The 20,444-nt window shown below is 43.8% G+C and overlaps 1 protein-coding gene across 6 annotated transcripts in view; it reads right to left on the reverse strand.

The window, feature by feature from the left end:
- The window catches only part of ABHD6 (abhydrolase domain containing 6, acylglycerol lipase), a 48,309-nt gene extending 47,620 nt beyond the window's left edge, over positions 1-689 (reverse strand). For 3 of the 6 annotated variants that reach the window (XM_086367228.1, XM_086367230.1, XM_086367226.1), the window contains exon 1: positions 557-689. The gene's annotated coding sequence lies outside the window, so the exon portion shown is untranslated. Of the gene's footprint in view, positions 1-551 lie in introns of all 6 variants that reach the window. The other 3 variants (XM_086367229.1, XM_086367231.1, XM_086367227.1) reach the window with 1 other exon arrangement.
- Between the last annotated feature and the right edge of the window lie 19,755 nt (positions 690-20,444).

Raw genomic sequence — 20,444 nt, forward strand, 5'->3', positions numbered from 1 at the left:
TGAGCGGAGGAGAGGTTGCAAAGGAACTGAGGCAGGGTGGAGAAAGAGCTGAAAGGCTGCTGGAGGTAAGTTATGGTTGGGAAAGGTCTTGAGGGGTGCACATGTCTGGGGCAGGATGGAGGCAGATGACAGCAGCTGGCAGGGCAGCTGAGCTGTAGCCTCCAAACCATTGAGGCACTTGGGGAGGGGCGCCTACGGGCTGGTGCAAGCAGCGGGGAGGCTGAATAGAAGCGTGCAGGTCCCGACCAGTCCTCATCTTGTCTGGGTGCTTAGGGCAGCAGGCAGCCCGGCCCCGGGGAAGTAGGGACCAGGGATTCAGGAATGTCAAACCTATCCAGGTGCAGGAAGGGAGAGCGCAGGGGCTGCTGCTGGGGCTGGGAAACGGAGGAAAAAGGGAGGTACAGGTCCCCAACCCTTTTTCTGGAAAGAGGTCAGGCAGTCCGGACTCGGAAGTGTAGGGTAGGTCATGGGGCCATTGGGGGAGCCCGGGAATATTCCCTCCTAAATGCGCACCACCAACCCCCTCGCCTCCCACCCCGACCGGCGCTCACCTCACCTGACCTCAGCCGTCTGCAACCCCTGCGCTATCCAGACGTCCGTCACTGGTCCTGGCCCCCAGCTCGGACCCGGCTACTGCGCGGAGCCTGGGAGCGCATCCGCTCTCAGTTCCAGGCCCGCCTCTGCTGGGCGTCTTAAAGGCGCAGTGCGCGGGCCTACGTCCCCCGACAGAAAAGCTGGCTCCGCCCCCGCGCTGCTCCCAGGCTGCCGCGTTCCTTCTTGGAGGCTCAGGGGCGAGAACTCCTAGCTCTTGGGCATTCCCAGGTCGTAGGGTAAAGCCCGGAGGATAAAGTTGGTATTTGACACAACCCGATCCCACCAACCTGTCTCTAGACATCCTGGAGCACCTACCGTGTTCCCTGTGCAGCCCCAGGTGCCGGGGAAGGGGAAGGGGTGGCAGAACCCAATCACCCCCGCCTCGACCCCAAAGCTTTGACTGGGGCCTGGGGGAGGGCTGGAACCCAAAGGGCCACACACACTTCCACAATACGACGACAGAATCCTTTGCGGCATTGTTTATTTTGCGTGCTCAAGTCGCTCAGTTTTGTCCAACTCTTTGCGACTCTATGGACTGTAGCGCGCCAGGCTTCTTTGTTCATGGGACTTCCCAGGCAAGAATACTGGAGTGGGTTGCCATTTCCTTCTCCAGAGGATCTTCCCAACCCAGGGATCGAATCTACATCTCCCCTGTCTCCTGCCTTGTAGGCTGATTTCTTTACCGCCAAGCCGTTTTCTGTTCAGAGGCTCAGTCGTATCCGACTCTTTGCGACCCCATGATTCGCAGCGCCAGGCCTCCCTGTCCATCACCAAATCCCCGAGTTCACTCAGAATCACGTCCATCGAGTCAGTGATACCATCCAGCCCTCTCATCCTCTGTCGTCCCCTTCTCCTTCTGCCCCCAATCCCTCCCGGCATCAGAGTCTTTTCCAATGAGTCAACTCTTCACATGAGGTGGCCAAAGTACTGGAGTTTCAGCCTTAGCATCATTCCTTCCAAAGAATCCCAGGGTTGATCTCCTTCAGAATGGACTGGTTGGATCTCCCTGCAGTCCAAGGGACTCTCAAGAGTCTTCTCCACCACCACAGTTCAAAAGCATCAATTCTTCGGCACTCAGCCTTCTTCACAGTCCAACTCTCACATCCATACATGACCACAGGAAAAACCATAGCCTTGACTAGACGAACCTTTGTTGGCAAAGTAATGTCTCTGCCTTTGAATATGCTATCTGAGCACCTATTGTGTGCCTAGCATTGTTGGGCACCACACCCGCCAGTGACTCAGGCTAGATCTCTACCTCGGAAGGGCTTGGAGGGACAGACAGGTTCACAGGCAAGCAAAGTAACCCTGCCCTATGTGGGGCATCTCATTTGGTGCTGTCAGGTGGGCACTGTGCTCTTCTGAGACAAGGAACTTGCCCTGAAAAGCACAGAACTGGGAATCCCAACCCTAGATCATCTACCTCCAAAGTTCTTGGGTGCAAAACTCACCATCTTATAAATTTTTCAAGCACCATGGGTTAAATCCCCACTATGGCCATTTCTTCATTTTAAGGACAATTAAACCTCACTAGGCAAAAAAAAAAAAAAGAAGGAGTGTATAAAAGTCATCACCCATTAAAACTCAAATACTGTTTCTGTCTAGTTTATCTGCCACCAAGCCTACGTTTTTGAACATCTGGCCTCAGTTTACCCCCTCAACAGCATTTTAGCACCCCAGGGGCACTGGGGCTGAACTCTACCACCTCAGCCTTTGCCAAGAACTCTCATCCTTTCCCACTTGGCCTGGCTACGCCTTCCTCTTTTCCATATTGTTGTTCAGTTGCCCAGTGGTGCCTGACTCTTTGTGACCCCATGGACTGTAGCATGCCAGGCCTCTCTGTCCCTCACCAACTTCCAAAGTTTGCCCAAGTTCCTGTCCATTGCATCTGTGATGCCATCCAGCTATCTATCCTCTGACGCCCTCTTCTTCTGCCCTCGTCTTTCCCTCCATCAGGACCTCTTTTTCATATCTCAATTTAAATGCTACTTCCTCCAGGAAGCCTTCCTTAAATTCCCTTTGGACCCACACTATACTGTGGGGTCCTTCCATCAAAGTATTTATTCATTCATTTCATAAATATTTACTGAACACTTACTACGTGCTGAGCCTGTGTGTGTGTGTGTGTGTGTGTGTGTGCGCGCACACACGCGCAGTGGTAGCGGCAGCTGCAGCAGCAGAGGTGTCCTCCTACTGTACTGAGTCTCTGGCTTGCCTGCTTCTTGCTCCAGACCTAGGTGGGATCAGTACTCAACAGGACTTTCTCGGCCGTTTCAATCCACCACAAAGGCAGCCTCAGGCCTGCCAACCTGGCAAAACCTGGCTGAGTTGGGCAGGTCTTGAGTTCTAAGAATGGGACACAGATGAGAAGCACCAGAAATGTAGCAAAGAGGAATCTCCAAGGCCACTGGAAGCCCTGTAAAATCTGCCTGTCAGGGCTGCTGGAATGCATCCAGAGTATGGGGCAATCTCCCTGGCTGGGGCCGGAGCATGTTGGACATCTCATCACTCAGACGTCAAGAGTTACATCTGACCTGCTTCATGGAACTGTTCTCAGAGCTCTGGGGACAATTTACTCATCAAAGACCATGTACCTTCTCTGGCCTTACTTCTCCTCACTGCCAAAGTCTTTCCAAGCTAGCAGTCCTTCAACACCCTCAGAACAGGTCCAGAGAGGCAGCAAGGACTAAAACTGACCTTTAATCCTCACTTACCATTTTTTAGCAAATCTCAGGCTCAGGGAGCATTCACCAAACAGCTGCTGATGGGGTGAATGAATAAATAAGGGAATAAAATTTATGGATAACTTCCTGGAAGTTCCCACGAAACCACCGATAAGCTTCACTTGGTGGGTCTGAACACGTAAAAACACTTAAAGCTTAAATTTAATTTTTTTTCCTCTCCAAAACCTAAAAATGGGTAAGTTATCTTTCTTCTAATTCATAGTTTGTGGCCCCAGAGGCCTCCTAGGGTCTGCAGTTTCTATATTCAAAGAGGCTTTTTTCCCCAGAGTTTTATATTTAGATACACTGAGCCCCAGATGGGAGTCACCTTCTCTGTGACTCCTCTCCAGCTGGTGACTGATAGAAGAGAAGCCTTAAATAGCTCCCATTTCACAGTGAAGCTCAGGAGGCAGGAGGAGAGGAGGGGACTCATGTGTGGTCCATCCCCGCGTCAATAACACCCCTGAACACTCACAAAGGAATCAAGGGTGGGTGGGAGGACAGGGAGCAGTCCAAGGGGCCATCCAGGTTCCAAAAGGCGCCTTCAGTCATGTTCAGTATAAACTCCTTATTACCTGACAGGTCTCATCCCAGCATTAGGAAAGAGTTCAGAAACCTCTCCTCTGCCAGCAGGTGCGGCAAACAGGCCCAGGCTTCACCCTGCCATGCAGTCTACGGAAAGCTCCTGGACTCAGCGGCATGCCAGTCAGAACAGAGTGATACTGATGGTCACCACTGTTTAATGCACGCTTATTACTGATCGGGCACTGGGCATCACCTCACTTAGTCCTTACAATCACCCTGGGAGATATGCCAACCCACTTTACAGATAGAGCTCTGAGAGGTTAACAGACTCACTCAAGATACCATAGCCAGCGGTGGGGTCAGCAGTCAAAGAAGTTCATTCATTCATCAAACATTACCAAGGACCTACTACATGCTGCGTACTCTCTGGGTGAACACTTCCTGCCCCCAAGGACTTAAGAGTCTTTTAATAAGATGAAATATTAGTAACAATTCGATCAAGGATTAAACACAAGCTATGGTGGAATTACCGAGAAGGCAATGGCACCCCACTCCAATACTCTTGCCTGGAAAATCCCATGGATGGAGGAGCCTGGTAGGCTGCAGTCCATGGGGTTGCTAAGAGTCGGGCACGACTGAACGACTTCACTTTCACTTTTATGCATTGGAGAAGGAAATGGCAGCCCACTCCAGTGTTCTTGCCTGGAGAATCCCAGGGACAGCGGAGTCTGGTGGGTTGCTGTCTATGGGGCCGCACAGAGTTGGACACGACTGAAGCGACTTAGCAGTAGCATGGTGGAATTACGAGGAACAACAGGTACAAATTTGGGCCAAGTACAAATGCAACATGGTTGAGACTTACATGCTATATCATATGGAAATATACATAGGAGAAAAATGAAATACATGATACCACATGTATATGGATACCAGCTAGACAGCATCCCTGGGTCTATGGCCAATGCGCACAATCCAGTCTCCAAAAGTTTACCACATGGCATCTGCAAGCCAACCATTGAGCCCCCTGCACAATATGCTATTCATATGTCACCACCTCAAAGCAGTTTTCCCAGATTATCTATGCAAAAAAGAGCTAGTTCATCACCCATGTCCCTGCTGCTGCTGCTAAGGCGCTTCAGTCGTGTCCGACTCTGTGCGACCCCATAGACGGCAGCCCACCAGGCTCCCCTGTCCCTGGGATTCTCCAGGCAAGAACACTGGAGTGGCTTGCCATGTCCTTCTCCAATGCATGAAAGTGAAGGTGAAGTCCCTCAGTCGTGTCCGACTCTTAGCGACCCTATGGATTGCAGGCTACCAGGCTCCTCCGTCCATGGGATTTGCCAGGCAAGAGTATTGGAGTGGGGTGCCATTGCCTTCTCTGCATATCCCTGTAGCACATTGTAAATGAAGCTGCATTTACTCATTTCAGTGACTCCTGACTCCACTGATTGTGAATTCCTTTTCCATCTCCATCTCCCCAGGGACCAGCATGATGACTGGCACAGAGCAGGCAAATAATAATTAGCGATCATGTGTTGAGCTCTTCCTGAGTGTCTCACTTTTCCTCAGGTGCTACATATATTATCTCAATGAACCATCCCAACAATCGTATGAGGTGGGTACTATTATTGGCCTCATTTTAAAGGAAAATTAGCCTCATTTGAGGAAATTGAGGCTCAAAGAGGTGAATCTACCCACGATCACTCTGCTAATAAGTGATACTGCCAGAATCCAAACCAAGTTGTGTATGTCTGAATGCAGTCCATGTCCTAACCACTAAGATGCCTACTGCCATAACTAGTAATGGAACTGGTTATGAAAGATATGGCAAAGTCTCACCTTAAAAGAGCTTATAACTAGAAACCTATGAAATTTTTAGGCAAAAAAAAAAAAAACTTCTTTACAAACAATTCAAAATACTTATACATTTATTTGTAACTTAAGTAATTGTCAAGTATCTGTTTATGCACAGGACCAAAGTTGTAGGGGATATATTTTGACTCTGGTATAAATTACAGGATGAGTTATTATACATCAATGAAAGAGTTGAGGAAATTATATCATGAGACAAGTCAACATATGTCAGAATGTAACATATGATCCTGGAAAGAAGGACTTAGGAGGTTATCAGTTCTTAAACTATTGATTCATTTGTTGAAAATGCCAGTTGAGAACAGCCCTAAGTCCGAGAGGATCCTGGATGGGAAGGAAAGGGAAGCCTCTGAGACAACAGTGTGACTGCTGTAGGGGAGCAAAATTTGCCACCCTAAAGTATGTCTCTTTGGCATGAGGATTAATTTAGGTTGATTACTTTTAAGAGACAGAAGACTCAGGAAATTTTTCTTTTTACCTCCCCCTTAGCTCCCTAAAGAATTCAGGTAACAGGCCTGTTCCCAGGATAGAGTTATCATAAGACATATCTTAAGACTCCACTCTGTGTCCACTGTCTCTGCCTGGCCCAACAAATACCTATTTACTGAGCACTTGCTTTCCCATCTTCATGTGACTTGCCTTCTCCCCTTTGAAGTCCCAAACCACTACCTCCAAATATTCTCTGTTGTCTTTAGCCAAAGATGATATTCAAGGTGAGGGTTTTGGCCATGTTGGCAAGTTATTCAGTTCTCCTGAGTCTCTCCCATATATACATGTTATTAAACTTTGTTTGATTTTACTCTGTTAATGTATTTCATGTCAATTTAATTATTAGACCAGCAAGAAGAACTTAGAAGTGTAGAGAAAATTTTCTTCCTCCCCAACACTACACAACTAGCTTCTGGCCCAGATTTTCCAAGCACCTCTCTGTAAGTTAGAAAATGATAGAAATTTTCCAAAAGATTAACAAAAAGCAAGAGAGACTAATACTTAAAATAGTTGAGACTGGAATGCCAAAGAAAAGTTTCATTTAAAAGCAGATTTAGATCAAGAAGATGAATTTAAAAAAAGAACTGAGCACATGTAATACTAACAGATGGCAAAGGGAAAGCGAAGCTACCAGTTCCTGTTTACTTAATCCTCATCACAGCGGAATATTTCCATTTGGTCAGTTTAGAACATCACAAAGAGGGAAACCAAGCCCAGGACAGGAAGAAAAGACATGGGAAGAACACCCAACAACCTAAAAAATTAGTCCCAGTCATGAAATTATTGCCCAGGGAACCAAAAGGATATTTAGATATGATCTCAGAAACATATTTGGTGATCTTCAGTAAGTCATGCCAGAGGACTCTAATTAGAGTAAGGGGTCCTACTTCAAATAGAAAGAGTGATACAGAAATCTAGAGACCGAGAGGCTTGGTGCTGATTTCTAGCAAAGTTCTGGGCTTGATTATGAAACTAAAACAAAAGAGGTAACTACTAAGAGCTCATATAATCACAAAGGAAGGATATTTCAACAGTTACTAGCATGAGTAGATCTGAAGACTGCGGTGGGAATTGTTTACAGACTTTGGACAAAATATTTTAGTTAGGCTTTGGACAAAACATTTTATTATCTGTTTATGGGCAAGATGAAGCAATCAAGGCTGCATAACATCACAGCTCAGTGGATTCGTAGAAGGTTAAACAACAGGGGCCCAACTTTCTTTAGTCTGACAATTTCATACTGGAAGCAGTTTTCTAATGGAAATTCCCCAATTCTCCGTTCTAGATATATATATTTTTTAATTTAGATAAATAGAAATCCAATCTTGTCATTAATTTTAAATCAAAGGAAGGAAAATCAGGGTTCAAAATTGTTTCAATAATAAGGAATATGCCAAAAACATGGTGAAATTTTGCAATGCCATCTTTAGGCTTTTAAAATTCAAATGGTATCTCAGCATATGGTAGACCAGATATTCTGAGGCACCTTTCTCAAAACACTAAAGAGTAGGGGGCAGAGAGCAGTAAATAAAAGTGAAACACATGGTTGTCCCCAGACCAAATATGTACAGCAGATCCATAAACAATACTGGGAGACTAATACTTGAGCTCGAAGTTGAAGCAGCAGCACCTGAGAGCCCACATTTCTCAGGACCCTCGAATGCTTAGAGCAGCCTTGGGGGAGCAGCATTTCCTCACTCCAAGCACAAATAAGGATGCTCTCTATAAGAGAGCACCCAGTATTCTCACAGGTCATGATTAACCAAGTATACTGATCGGGAAGACATCTCTGGAGAAATTAGTCAGATATATCAACTAAGAATGATATGACATAAAAAATATGAAAAAAGATATGGAATGTGCAGGATAGACTGAGAAGATCTAAAACTCCATTTAATCATCAAAGAAGGGGAGAAGGAAGGAGAGGCAAAGTGTGAAGCAGTAATAGCTGAGAATTTCCAAAGCATAAAAAACATGTGACTCCACAGATGTAGGAAGCCTATATATAATGCAGGATAAATAATAAGAAATCCAAACCAAGAAACTTAGTAGTGAAACTGCCGAACACTAAAAAACAAAAGATCTTAAAAGCAGCTAGATTTTAAAAAAAGAAAGAAAAAAAAAAGGATTACTCACAAGAAAAAGGAATTAGATAGCAGATATCTCAATGGCAACACTGGAAGCTAAAGAACAATAGAATAATATCTTCAAAGACCTGAGAATTGGATACTCACCATTTTAAGAATGAGAGTGAGATACAGATTAAAGCAAAGTGATTTTACAACTGGAAGACTTGACTAACTGAACTTCTAAGATACATTTCAGAAAGAAGAAGCTGGACTCGATTAAGAACTGAACTGAAAAGAGAAATATGAGGGAAGACACAGGTAAATATGGTCAAATCAAAACAAAACTCTCCGTAGAAAACAATAATGATAAAAAATCATATATAATTTGTACGTTTAACACAAAGTCAGAACTAAAATGCTGGGAACAATAAATCAGAAAAAAGGTGATTGAAGTTAAAGTATCCTAATGCCTTTGCATCTGTGTAGAAAGTGAATTAGTACATTAATTTTCGCCTTCATTAATAAATGTATGTTTAAAAGTCAGTGGTATTCACTAAAGTAAGACATATATCTATATATGTACATATGTACATACATATATATCTTTTGAACTAATAGAAGGAAGAAAATGACATAAGTCAACAACAAAAAAATGTCTATCAACCCAAAAGAAGTATATTAAAAAGTGACACTCCCCCCAAAAAAAAGATAGTAAAAATAAAGCCAGATATACTAATAATCACAATAAACATAAATTAACACATCAGTTAAAAGTCAGAAGTTGTCAAGTTGAATGTTAAAAAAGTCTAAGAGGCATTGTTTCCAGAGGTACTCCTAAAACATAGGAATTTGGAAAAGTTGAAAGTAAAAGTGCGGAAAGTTATACACCTGACAAACATCCAAAAGAAAGGTAGTGTAGCTAAATTAGTATTAGATAACATAGACTAACACTCCAAAATCACTGCAGATGGTGACTGCAGCCATGAAATTAAAAGACGCTTGCTCCTTGGAAGACAAGCTATGACCAACCTAGACAGCATATTAAAAAGCAGAGACATTACTTTGCCAACAAAGGTCTGTCTAGTCAAAGCTATGGTTTTTCCAGTGGTCATGTATGGATGTGAGAGTTGGACTATAAAGAAAGCTGAGTGCCACAGAATTGATGCTTTTGAACTGTGGTGTTGGAGAAGACTCTTGAGAGTCCCTTGGACTGCAAGGAGATCCAACCAGTCCATCCTAAAGGAAATCAGTCTTGAATATTCATTAGAAGGACTGATGCTGAAGCTGAAACTCCAATACTTTGGTCACCTGATGCGAAGAACTGACTCATTGGTGAAGACCTTGATGCTGGGAAAGATTGAAAGCAGGAGAAGGGGACAACAAAGGATGAGATGGTTGGATTGCATCACCAACTCAACAGACATGAGTTTGAGCAAGCTCTGGGAGTTGGCGATGGACAGGGAGACGGTGTGCTGCAGTCCACAGGGTCGCAAAGAGTTGGACACAACTGAACGACTGAACTGAATATAGACTAACAAAAAAAATTATTAAGAATGGAGAGGATCACTATATAATGATAAAGAGTTCAATTCAACAACAAAATATGTCAGTTCTAAACTACAGAAAATATATAATTTATTACTAAGGAAATGGATGAAATCTTTAATCAAAGGAAAACATTAAGTTCAAAAATATTAAGAAAGTTTGGAAGCATATCTAAACTTTCAACGGATAGATAGATCATTCTACTCTTTCATCAGTTTCTCTGGAAAATAGAAAGAGAAGATGTATTCCCAACTCACTTAATGATGCCAATCTAAATTTGATACCAAAACAATCAGACCAATTATGACTCATAAATAACTCAAACACACAGAAGTAAAAATCCTAAGCAAAATACTAGTAAGCTGAGTCCAGCAACACATAAAAGGATGATACTTCATAACAAGTTAGGAAAACATTCTTGCAGTTAACCACATCAACACATAAAAGGAAAATTATAAGATCCTCTAAATAGTTTCAAAATTTTAACATAAAATCCAACAGTCTCTCATGGCAATAACTCATAGTAAACTAAGTGGAGAACTTCCTTAACTAGTTAAATGGCATCTACCAAAAACCTCCAGCAAATATGAGCCTGAATAATGAAAAATTAGGAATACTTCCTTCAAAATCAGAAGTAATTCTAATCAAAATCTCAACAGGGCTTTTCAAGAAAGATGAGCTGATTCCAAGATTTATTGGAAGAGCAAAGGTCCAAGAAAAGCCAGAATACTCCCAATGAAGAAGAAAAGGTAGCTATTAAGCTTATTTAAAATGTACAGTTATTAGGACAGTATGTATTCAGGCTGTTATTGCTTAGTTGTGCCCAATTCTTTGCAACCCCACAGACTGTAGCCCACCAGGCTCCTCTGTCCAGGAGATTTCCCAGGCAAGAATACTGGAGTGAGTTGCCATTTCCTTTTCCAGGGGATCTTCCTGACCCAGGAATTGAACATGAGTTTCCTGCATTGGCAGGTGGATTCTTTACCATTTGAGCCACCTGGAAAGCCCATGTATTCAGGTAAGGATAGACAAAAACACTAATGAAACAAAAAGCAGAAAAACATACTCATGTACACAGGGTAACTTGGTTTATGACAAAGCTGTCATTTCAGATCACCAGGGAAAGGAAGACAATTAAGTAAAACTTGCTAAAACAATTATTCATATTGAAAAAAACAGAATTTAATGATTCTCACTTCTCCCACAGTAATTCAAGATAGATTAAGACTTCAATATAAAAGGCAAAACTGTAAACTTTTAGAAGACAATATAAGAGAATATCTTTAGGATCTTTCCAGCACTTGACACAATAAGGCTTTTTCAATCTGGTGGGCAAAAGATGGTATCTCACTGCAATCTTAATCTTCATGTCCAGGATTAACAGGCTTGAGCAATTTTTCCCAACCCAGGTCTCCCACATTACAGGTGGATTTTTTTTTTTTTTTTTTTTTTACCATTGGAGCCATCAAGGAAGTCCATCTCTTTCTTTAGTATTTTGGAATTAAAAAAACATTAATTTTAATTTAGTTAAATTATCCTTTCTAATTAGTGGCCTTTTATGTCTTGTTTAAGAAACCCTTTCCTATCTAGCCTGAGCCACGTGGCTAGATTAGGGGAGATGTTAACACCCCAGGGACACCAGGGATATAGGTACTGAATTGTGACTAATGACTTCTGGGCTGGCAAGAACCCACAGATGGTGGTGCAGATGAGGAAACAATAGATCTGGGTGTCTGATTCACTTGAACACATTTCTAGTGAAGATGGTGGGCTCTGGTTTCATGAAGCCTACTGTACCATCTATTAACTCTCTCTGTAAACCTGAGTTTCTTCATGTACAGACAGGGAACGATGATGAAGAACTGATAATGGCATCAACCTCACAGGGCTACGAAGATGATCGAGCCAAACCAAGCGTTTGCTGAGCCTCGTTTTAGTGATGGCAGTTACACATCACTGTGGCTACATGTCATGTGATCACTGCCGAGTTGGATGTGACTGGGTCTCTATGGAAACACAACTTCCGATCACTTCTGTTTCCAGCAGAGTCTGCTTCCAATCTGAGAATTAATTTGCAATATGGTTTCTTTTTACTTTTTAAAAAATTGCATGCTCTTTATTCCCCAAAAGGAATTCTTGATTTAACCAGCAATTTAGGCATTCAGAGAGACACTGTATTTTCTTGAGCTTCACAGAAATGGACAACTTTTAAAATATATTTTTTGAGACTTTATCTGCATCATGTTTACACGTGAGACCTCTGACGCAGTGCAAAGTAATGGCTGAAAACACAGATTGCTCTCTGGAAGGCCTGACTACCATTTACTAAATGTGCATTTCTGACAAGTTACTCTCTCTGGGTCCCAGTTTAAACCTCTGTGAAACAGGGGTAATAAAGTATTTAATTCATATATTTCTTCTCAGTGTTTCTAAATTCTTAACAAAATAAGTGTGTTGGCTACTATAATTCCTCTCCCACCTACCCATTCCCCTCTTGCCACGCCTGTTCCCAACATCAGCGTGACCAATTCATCCTGATTTGCTTGGGACTTTCCCTGTCTTTACACTGAATACCACCCCACTCCTCTCAGTTTTGGGCCAACCAGAATTGCTGACCACCCTCTGTGATTCTACAGTCAGAGAAATCACAATAGTCCAGATAAAATGGTGGCCAATGGGACTCAAGAAGGTTTGGGTCCCAGATTTACATTGGTAATTCAAAATCATGACAGCTTTGTGGCCACAGGATAAACAATGATAGCTCAGAGGCACAGAATACTCACTGAAACCGAAGGTGAATCCCATTAAGTATCGATTTTTAAGTCCCTCAAGGGCAGAAGCTGCCTTATATATCTTTGTACCCCTTGCACACTTAGAAGGCTGATTTCTTAAGGCCATGTGCTATGAATGGCTGGCCTGCATCTAAATCCAGTTTGGGGATGACTCTGGAGCAGGTTCTGCCTGTGCGGGGACAATTCCAGTCTTAAATGGGATTTCTGCTTTGTAACACTCATGAATCACTAACTGGTTAAAGACTGAATTTCAGCTTTGTGACACTCATGAATCACTAACTGGTTAAAGATTGACACCTTCTGCTCATAAATACCCTCCTCACCCTGTCTCTATGATTGATGTGGTTTTCAATGGTTTATGAATAATTGCCTAATGCGTGATGACCCAAAAGGGGTATCTGCCCCTAGAGAATACCACACACCTACTCAGGTCCCCTACTCACAGCCTGGGGTGTCTCCCAAGCTCTCATGTGGCTTCTGTGTGGAGTAAGCAGAAGGCCTCAGAAAATGGGGCAAAGCTCCATATTTACAGGGAGTCAGGGGAGGAGGACGTGGATGGCTCTTGGTGTTCTAAGATGGAGTACTGATGGGGCCACGTCACTGCTATGTACCAGGGAAGACATGGTACAGGAGACTGACCAGGTGCTCGGACTCTGGTGTCAAACAATCCTGGCTGCGCCCCTTACTAGCTGTGAGATCTGTGGCAAGTGAATCACCCTCTCTGGGACTCTAATTCCTTACAGCAAATTGAGGATAGTAGTAATACTTGGTTGTAGGGAGGCTTTAAATGCCTAGTATCTAGTCCCATCACTTTATGGCCAATAGATGGGGAAACAGTGGAAACAGTGGCTGACTTTATTTTTCTGGGCTCCAAAATCACTGCAGATGGTGACTACAGCTATGAAATTAAAAGACACTTGCTCCTTGGAAGGAAAGTTATGACCAACCTAGACAGCATATTAAAAAGCAGAGACCTTAGTTTGCCAACAAAAGTCCATCTAGTCGAGGCTATGGTTTTTCCAGTAGTCATGCATGGATGTGAGTTGGACTATAAAGAAAGCTAAGCACTGAAGAATTGATACTTTTGAACTGTGGTGTTGGAGAAGACTCGAGAGTCCCTTGGACTGCAAGGAGATCCAACCAGTCCATCTTAAAGGAGATCACTCCTGGGTGTTCATTGGAAGGACTGATGCTAAAGCTAAAACTCCAATATTTTGGCTACCTGATATGGAGAGCTAACTCATTGAAAAAGACCCTGATGCTGGATAAGATTGATGGCAGGAGGAGAAGGGGACGACAGAGGATGAGATGGTTGGATGGCATCACCAACACAATGGACATGGGTTTGGGTGGACTCCAGGAGTTGGTAGACAGGGAGGCCTGGCGTGCTGCGGTTCATGGGGTCACAAAGAGTCAGACACGACTGAGCAACTGAACTGAACTGAATACGTAAAGAGGGGGCTTCCCTGGTGGCTCAGTGGGAAAGAATCTGCCTGACAATGCAGGAGACCTGGGTTCAATCCCTGGGTTGGGAAGATCCCTTGGAAAAAGAAATGGCAATCCACTCCAGTACTTTTGCCTGGGAAATCACATGGACACAGGACCTTGGCAGGCTACAGTCCATGGGGTCGTGAAAGAGTCGGATACGACCTTATCAACAACACACACACATGTAAAGAGTATGTATAATACGGGGCCTAAAATAGAGCTTAATACCCTCTATACCCTAACAGGGTCCATAACTGCTATTAGTTTTACATTGTTGTGATTCAACATAAGCATCACATATAATATGTTTCAAGGGGAGAAAACCCCCCAAATCAACAAATGCTGAGAGGAGTGTCAAACAGCAAGTGCTCAATAAATGTTAGCTGTTAGTAAGAGCTTTTAAATCAATCTACTTCCTGTGTCTCAGAATCACATAGCTGCCCTGTGAACACAAGGAAAAGCTCATTTAAGGCATTCCAAGAGGAACTTCCCTGGTGGTCCAGCAGCTAAGACTCCGGACTCCCAATGCACGGAGCTGGGGTCCCATCCCTGGTCAGGGAACTAGATCCCACAAGCCACAACTAAAGATGCTGCATGCTGCAACAAAGATTGAAGATCCCACCTGCTGCAAGTAAAACCCGCTGCAGCCAAAATAAATAAATAAAAATAAATATAAAAACAAAATTCTATGAGACACATACATAGTATTCATGCCCAAAATGCATCAGATGATTGCAATCATGGGGAAACCTCAGACAAATAGAGGGAGCTTCAACAAGATAACCGGCCTGTACACTTCAAAAATGTCAAGGATATGAAAGACACAGTAGAGACCAAGGAGACAAGCCTGCTAAGAACAATGCTTAATCTTAGATTGGCTTCCAGATCAGAAAGAAAATCCTGCTATAAAGGACATTATTATGGAGAAGGAAATGGCAACCCACTCCAGTGTTCTTGCCTGGAGAATCCCAGGGATGGGGGAGCCTGGTGGGCTGCCATCTGTGGGGTCGCACAGAGTCAGACATGACTGAAGCGACTTAGCAGCAGCAGCAGCAGTGCATATATGTGGAATCTAGAAAAATGGTATATTAAACTTATTTGGGAAACAGAAATAGAAGCATAGACATAGAGAACAAACATGTGGATCCCAAGGGGGAAAGGTGGTGTGGGATGAATTGGGAGACTGCAATTGATGTACATACACCCTTGATATTATTGTAAAATAGGTAACGAATGAGAATCTGTGGTTCAGCACAGGGAACTCGGTGCTCTGTGAGGGAGTCCAACAAAAAGAAGATACGTGTATACACATAGCTGACTCACTTTGCTGTGCAGTAGAAACTAACCCAACAGTGTGAAGCAACTGTACCCCAATAAAAATCAAGAAAAAAAAAAGGACATTATTAGAATAATTGGTAAAATTTGAATAAGGTCTGTAGACTAGGTAATAATATATAATTGCTAAACTTTCCAGTTTTATAATTGCTATAATATTTTATAATTATAATTGTCCTGTGATTATGTAGGAGAATGTACTTATTCTTGGGAATTCACCCTACAGGATTTAGGTTTACCGTAAAAGGTCATAATGTCCCAAACTTACTCTCAAAAGGTTCAGAAAAAAATAATTTATGCTTAGAGGAAACGAATGATGAAAAAGTGAATGTGGCTAAAGTTTTGCTGGTAAATCTGGATGAAGGATATGTAAGCGAGGGGGCTTTTTTTGCAACTTTCATGCATGTTTGAAATTATTTCAAAGTAAAAAGTAAAACATAAATAAAATGAAGCTACCAAACCTTTAAAAGAAGAGTAAGAAACTGCAGTTAAGGAAGCAGCCAGCTCCCTGCTCACCAGTCAGCGGCTCTGAGAAGCCTCTTGGTCCTGTTTCCCACTGCCCCTTGGCCCTGTTTCTTCACTGTCCCTTTTCATGGTGAGGCTGGAAAAGCCAACTTTCTATTAACAGGCCTGCCTGCTAAGTCACTTCAGTCGTGTCCAACTCTGTGCGACCCCACAGACGGCAGCCCACCAGGCTCCCCCGTCCCTGGGATTCTCCAGGCAAGAACACTGGAGTGGGTTGCCATTTCCTTCTCCAATGCAGGAAAGTGAAAAGTGAAAGTGAAGGCGCTCAGTCATGTCCGACTCTTCACGACCCCATGGACTGAAGCGCACCAGGCTCCTCTGTCCATGGGATTTTCCAGGCAAGAGTACTGGAGTGGGGTGCCATTAACAGGCAGCTTTTAGCATATTCCATAGAAATGGAGACAGGTCATAGGGCATGTCCACACAGGTGGTAACAAGAAAAGCAACAGGACCCAGCTCAGAGAAAAGGGCAGTGGGAAGTGGTGGGCCTGGGGCTCCAACAGCATCATTTGACCTGCCTGCTACCTTTTAGCCTAGATGCCTCATTAAAGCATCATGGCAAAAGGCACTGTATTGCCAGAAGAGACTCTTCCAGCATGGAGATGCTGCTGCTTCAAGGGGCAAAGAAGGGGAACTGGCTCCCTGGAAAAGGAGCAGTGCTCACTACCAGCCAAAAGAGGGTGCTATTTTCTCCAATGTCATCCTTCCCAAGTCTGCCCACTGAGTGCACAGATCTGCAGATCCCAGGAGCAGGCTCAGCGTGAGCTGAATGAGGAAGAATCATAAAAATGCAAGGTTGGGAGAGGGAGAGGGTGGGAAGATTTGGGAAAATGGCATTGAAACATGTAAAATATCATGTAAGAAACGAGTTGCCAGTCCAGGTTCGATGCACGATACTGGATGCTTGGGGCTAGTGCACTGGGACAACCCAGAGGGATGGTATGGGGAGGGAGGAGGGAGGAGGGTTCAGGATGGGGAACACATGTATACCTGTGGCGGATTCATTTTGATATTTGGCAAAACTAATACAATTATGTAAAGTTTAAAAATAAAATTAGAAAAAAAAAATGCAAGGTTGGATCTTGTCTTTAAGATTTTGATACTTTGATCATTATAGATGTATCTGCATTAATTTGAATAATTCTTAAAATTAATTATTCAAAACAATGCATAAAATATTATTTATCTTGATCACTGAGTTGTTTGGCACCCCCTTAAAGTTTGCACCCAAGCCGGTGCCTCATTTGCCTCACGCTAGCCCCACCCTGGTGAATCTAACCCACTAATTCCAACACCACCAGCTCAGAGTTTGCAACTGGTCACATGAGGTCTGGAGTTAATGGACCATTTTATACCCACATGATCTGGCAAAGGGAATTAATCCTGAGAACCTGAATTCCTGCCTTTTATGTCACTTCACTATCAGCAACTGGGGCCTGACTTCTTTATCTCTAGGTCTCAGTATTCCCATCTGTTAAGTGGGAATGGCAATCCTTTATCTGCACAGTTTGTTCTGAAGATAGAGTATCATCCTAATAGAATACCCCTAAGGGCCAGACACTGTGCTGAGTCTTCCCTTTAGCTATAAACTCACAAAATCTTTACAGCTCTAACATGTAAGAGCTATAATCATCCCCATTTTCAAAAGTGAGGAAATGGGCACAGAGAGGTTTAGACACTTGCCTGAGGTTGAACAGCTATAAATGAAATGATGCATGCTTTAACCTCCAGCATTCTCAACATGGGGTGATCTCCACCTTTGTGGGAGCATTTGGCAATGTCTGGAGACATGTTTGCTTGTCGTGACTCCGGATGGGGGGGGTGTACTACTGCCATCTAGCGGATAGAGGCTAAGAATGCTATTAAACGTCCTATAATGCATGGGGCAGTCCCCACAACACTGAATTTTTTGGCCTCCAATAGCATTAGTACCAAGGGTGAGAATCCTGCTCCACTCTGCTCGCAAGGTCAGGGAGTTATGTGATAATTTAGCACCCAGTGCTCTGAGAAAGGCAGATGGTATGGAGTGGTTGCTGTTACTATTTCTTTTGTCTCAGTGGCCTGGGGTCTCCCTTGGTTATCCAGGGACCTGAGTTACACAGGCTCAGAACCCTCCCATGGGTGGTAGAGAAGCTAGGCTCCAGAGTCAGTCAGAGGATTATATCATGCATTCAGCAAAGGCTTACCGAGCATCTGCTGCATGCCCAGTCCTGTCCCAGGCAGCAGACACATGAAGGTATCCCTGCCTGTGAGAACTGTCGGCGGTGGGGTGGAGAGACAACAGACAACACGCGTGCTCATAGGTAACAATACATCGTCACAGATACCATGAAGCAAAGACCTGTGTTCCATGAAAGAGAATAAGAGGGAAGCTCCTCATGGGCTGAGGGGGGCCAGGGAGAGAACGGCATTTAAGCTGAGACTGAGAAGTAGAAGGAAGGAAGAGCCCTGCAGGTGGAGGGAACAGCTGTGCAAAGGCCCGGCGGCAGGAACTGAAAGCCAGGCAGAGTGAGGGGAGGCCAGCGGGGGAAGAAGAGAATAGAGGATGTGACCTTGAAGGGGTGAGTAGGTAGAAGCCACCACAAGGAGTTTGGTCTTTATGTCAAACAAAGAGCCTTTGAAGGGTTCTAGTCAGAGCACTGACTGCCTTCCGAGAGCAACCTGCTTGAGGTCCAGACACAGCCTGGTGTGGAAGACGCTGTGTGAGATCCAAACCAGAGCCTGCTTCACCAGTTGGAAACAAAGATGTGATCTGTCACAATTATGCAACCTTACATAAAATGCACGCTTCCTGCCCCAACCCCCAGGCTGGTTGTGAAACATAATGACTGGAGTAGTCTGCATGCTATACAAGATCATTACTAGGACACACTCCTTATTACACACGGAATGGCATCAGTCACTGGAAACACCTGTTTTGAGTCACGAGGATGTCACCTGCCAAGAGTAAAAACTTTCCCACCGGCGCCTCTTTTCTTTTTTGCTGCTTTTGGATAACTTGACTTGTGACACTTTCACCCCCCCTGGAATCCCCATGTTGCCTTCCTCAAATTCTAAGGCGTCCTTTGTCTCCACTGACTCCCGCCTCACCAGCACCCATGGTGAATGGCCGTGGCTGCTGGTGGTGTCTGGGGCCACGTGTCTCATCCTCTGATCCTCACATCTGCTCATTCACATGACACGTGTGCAAATCTTCAGTAGGGTCTATTGACAAGGACTAGAGCTTAAGTCTTTGAGGGAATCCGATTGTCCCTGCTCAATTAGGATGGCGCTTCCCAACGTGGATGGAGCTCAAGATACTAAAAGGAGTTATGTGAATAAAGGGTTCCATGGACAATAAATTCAGGACATACTGTTCCAACATAGTTAAGCAGCTTTGTTCCAGCTTTGCAGGACTTTTTAGGACATTTAATATGCTAATCTGTATTATAAATCTCCAAGGAGGGATATATACATATTCTTTTTTTTTCAGGAGCATCTATACCCTACTGTTTGGAAGTACAAGGCACAGGAAATGTCATCCATAGCCACTGAATAGCAGAAGGAAGGACACCTCAGAGTGTTCAGTGTGGGTCAGGCCAGTGTCTGCCTTTCTTTCCAGGCTCCAGGCTTCTGGAAGAGACAGTCTCAAACTTCCACTTCCCAACACTGGAGCCCAACAGAAGGAAAAGCAGAGGGTCTCTGCTGTGCCTGGTCACCAGTGCAGCTTTGTCACTCCAGCCCCTCATATTTATCAGGAACTCCTGGGGTTGGCTGAGAGTCATCTGAGGCTAAGCTGACCCAGAAGGGCATGTTGGCATGGGCACTGTTTAATCAACTTAAAAGAATAAAGAGCTTTTTAGCACTTTGTCTAATTACTAAACAAGTACATGCTTTTATTTAAAAAAGAAAATTCAAACAGTACCCAAGGGTATACAATAAAACCTGGAAGTTCTCTTTTTCCTCCTCACAGCCCCTGACCTGCAGGTTTCCTATTGAGTTTGGTGTGCCTAGTTTGGTCGGGGAGAATGCTGGTCTGGAGTGAGAATGAGTGGGACCAAATCGCAGCTTTGCCACATGCTAGCTGTGTATCTTCGAACACAAGCCTCAGTGTGCTCACCTGCAAAACGGAGGGACCATGGTAAGGGTCTGGGGGAGCATGTAATGAGATGAAACAGAAGGTACTCAGCGAAGCCCCGCACTTACCCTGATTCAGTTAAATTTGATTCAAGATTTTACTTCCAGATACTTTTTTAAAAAAGTTCAAGTGCTAATTACAAAAAGGGGTCAAACTCTTCATCTGTTCATCTGATTTTTTTTGACATCCTATATAGAGAAACCATTATTCAGAGGTTCCTTTATTTTTCAAATTAATATTCAAATTATCAAAGTTAAAAAAGGCAAAAACATTAATTTACTCTCTGATCCTATAGGTTAGGTTATTTTTGATGCTGAGAATGAACACCTTTCCCAGGACACTGGCAGGGTGATTACTGCCTTAGACAATG

The sequence above is a fragment of the Bos grunniens genome, chromosome 22 (genome assembly GCF_055505025.1).
Source record: "Bos grunniens cultivar Pamir isolate PY7600 chromosome 22, Bosgru_T2T1.0, whole genome shotgun sequence".
In the NCBI taxonomy this organism is placed as follows: domain Eukaryota; kingdom Metazoa; phylum Chordata; class Mammalia; order Artiodactyla; family Bovidae; genus Bos; species Bos grunniens.